Raw genomic sequence first — 3,607 nt, forward strand, 5'->3', positions numbered from 1 at the left:
CTTTCTTTTTCCTGGCAAAGTAAGAGTTCTGGATTACCAATGTCTCCAGCAACTGACCCAGAGTGCTGCAAGTGGTGAGAGCAGGCTGAGTAGCGCCCAAGGTGGGCACCAATCAGTCTGGTCTAAGGGAAAAGTAAGGCCTCTGGAACACTAACAGCTCTGCTAGCAAAAAGCAGTGATGGGCCCTCCTTGCATGCCACTCCTCCGTCTTGGTCTGGGACCCCTCTCCTTTTACAGATACCTCAGTGCTTTTAAGGCAAGTCAGAGAAACATATCTTTTTGCGATAGGAAACTCTGCCCCCGAACCTTCAAACTAGTCCTCCCTAAGTGCTTAGCTGGGGTTCTTCTGTCAAATTAAGTTTTTAAAAGAGTCATTGAAGGCTTCTCTGTCTTGAGGTGTTGCAATGGTGGCAAAGTTTCAAGCACTTGAATCCTCCCTTTCCACTCACTTTTCAAGTAAGTCTGAAGCCTCTGAATTACCTTTTTTCTACAAAATATGGGGTTGCCACTGCACAGGAGGAAATTGCTCTGTCCAACTACTTTTTATGCTTCCCCCAAAGATCTGCACTATTGAAAGGGATGCCCCACAGAGACTGCAGACTCTACCATGTGCATCTCCAGCAGCCCTTAAGATCTCCCACACTCCTCTGGCTCTCATAAAAAAATAAATTCCATCCTTTTCCCAGATGAACCTCGGCTGTTTGCAGCAGGGGACAGGTTCCCCAGAGACGTAAGTAGACCCCATTTGGACCCTTATCTCACCTACTCTCAAGCTGACTACTACAGTCTTCTCTCACTATCTTACCATTTCCTTCTCTAGTCAAAACCGTATCTAGTACTTGAAGCATCTCCAATTGCCTCCTTTGCTGTGGATCTGCAGAATGAAGGAAGAATTGCCTTGTCCCCATAGGAAAAGTTACAGCCACCTTATCAGGATCAAGAGGCCAGGAAAGAGAATTGTTTAAAGAAAAACCGGGGGCCCATCAGTTTTATCTCCCACTCACCACCCCTTCCTTCCTTCCTTCCTTCCTTCCTTCCTTCCTTCCTTCCTTCCTTCCTTCCTTTCTTTCTTCCTTCCCACTTTGAAGTACTGCAGATTGAGCCCAGGTATTTGAGGCATGCTGGGCAAGTGCTGTATCACTGAGCTAAACCTCCAACTCTTTCCTTCCACCCTAGCCTTTCATCTTAGCAGAAATGTTAGAATTAGCACCCCTAGTGGTAAGGGTGACCAACTCCAGTTTAGGAATCTAAAGAGGAGTTTGGTAGGAGTTACTCCCCTGAAGGAGTGTGCATTAGAGCTACTTCAGGCCTTCAAATTCAGTCTAATTCCAGTGTGGTGTGCACCTGTGAGAATGGCCAGACACTGGTCATGGGAAGGACATATTCCCCACGAGGAGACGCTAAGTCTTATGCAGTCTGAAATGGCTACATTCTGGGCGGGCTGGCAATGTCAGGTGTAGCAGTGCCAGGCCATGGTTTCAACACCCCAGGGCCAATTGTGGGGAACAGAAAAACATGTGATTTGGAGCCTTTAACAGTGTCTATCCTTGTTTGTCATTGGAAAGAGGAGACAAAGTGTAAAAAGAGAAAGATATGTCTGTAAAATGTCATTAATAAAGCTTTACGAAACCAAGAAACACAGCACAATAAAAAGACTTGTTAGGATACTATTGACTGAAAGAAGGTGACACACAACAGACATTCTCTATAATTTGAAAAAAAAATGCAGAAAGAAAGTTTGCAAATACAGCACTGTGCACAGGTGAGCCTTGTGGGAAGTGTGGACATGGCTCAGAAGCTATGCAGTAATGTCTTAGAGAGAGAGTAATAATACATATTTATGTTTTCTAGAAAACAAAGAAAAGATTTTACTCTGCTTTGGTAGATCCAATAGCCTTGGTTGGGACTGAAATAATTTAGAAACAGCTGAACAGGACCAAAGGCATAACCGATTAATAAATTTTAAGTTTTGTGTGTATAGCTAAGATGATTGAATTTGCACTTCAGCAGAAATGTACCCATGAGATCCTGTCTCCATAAGTTCCACACCCTGTGTTTCAGGTCAAGAGGAGCCCAGGAGAGGAGAAATCATCTGGCAAGCGGTCTCTGAAGACTCTTCCCCCTCTGAGAGTCTGCAGCTATGGAGAAGCATTTTCCCTGCTGTGTGAGGGAGGCCTGGGATTGCGGAGAGTATGCCCCAGGGCCCCAGGCTCTGCCAGCCGTTGAGGAAGCAGATGCTGGGCCCTGGCCTCTGCCTTTGTATCCCAGGCTGGGCTTCCTTTCTGGGGATCACCAGGACTTCAACCGCGAAACACTTTTACCACCCTGTGGGTTTCTCAGCTCCGACTGCCCCATCCACGGATCCGGATTGCACAGCACTTTGAGAAGAGGCCCAGGGCTGCCTGCCTGCCTGCCCTGGCCCAAGGCCTCAGACCCAGCAGGAGACACAGGCCCCACCAGGAGAGTCGGGCGCCTCTACGAAACCAGGAAGACCGGTGCCCAGGCTGCCCCATTGGACCAAGGGATCCCGAGATTGCCCACACTCTTTCCAGCATTTTGCTGTGCGGGTGCCAGGAGCCTCTGCCTGAGGTTTCCGCTCCCATGCAGAGGCTTTACATTGGAAGGCTCTGCACTCCTGGCTGCCTGCCTTTGGCGTGAGAGCACTGGCGTCTCCGTGAACATGCTGCAATGGATGATCCTCTGAGAAGAAACCGTGTTCAAATAGACAATTCTCAGATGAGCAGTCGAGGGAGAAGTTTATGGCTTCTTGGATTTTCGTGAAATTTTCTGTCCCTTGTATAATAAAATCATGGAAACAATCGTTTTCCACTAGTGTGCTTGATTTGGAGTTGGGGAAGTGAAAGGTGGGTTGGCTGGATGCCAGCATGGGCCCTGTGCAGGTGTCTTTTCTTGGCGGCAAAAGGGATGGATGCTGGGGTCCCCTTCGCACAGGTCCACACAGGGTTCTCCCCCTTGCCTGTTAATCCTGCCCAGTATCAATGCATGGGAAATGTTCATTACAAGAATTCTTCAGCTCATCTCACTTCTGTCATTGTTCTGGGGCCAAACATTCACAGGACTTCATCCCAGAGTTGTCTGAACTTTTGCACCCCTTCCCTCCATTTCCTACAGGGAACTGCAAAAGTCTTACTTTTACACCTTTGACTCACCACAGGCAGATGTTTTACTTTCTCAGAGTCAAAAGGAATATTTGCAGAAAAGGCAAAACATGCTAAGCAAAGTATGTTCCCCGAGAAACTGATGACCCAGATCAGTTGCAGACATGCGCATATGCCTTCAAGGAAGTCCTTCAATTTTCAGCTTTGGGTTTTCGAAAAAATTGTATTCATTTTTATTTTTTTTTTGTTAAAGAGTTGAACACTACAAACACAAGCAGGAAGAACCACAAGTGAAGGACAGTCCCAAATATAATACTTTATTTCATGCACAGCTTTAAGGGCACCAATTGCAAAGTACGTTATTGAAATTTTGGTGAAATATGAAATTTTGGTGCAATTGAAATATCCCTTGAATTCACACACCGGCAGTCCTCTATAATCCAACATGCAAACTGTCACCAATCGAATCAGGAGTAGAGGTCTGCCGT

Source organism: Ictidomys tridecemlineatus, chromosome 3, assembly GCF_052094955.1.
Source record: "Ictidomys tridecemlineatus isolate mIctTri1 chromosome 3, mIctTri1.hap1, whole genome shotgun sequence".
Taxonomy (NCBI): Eukaryota; Metazoa; Chordata; class Mammalia; order Rodentia; family Sciuridae; genus Ictidomys; species Ictidomys tridecemlineatus.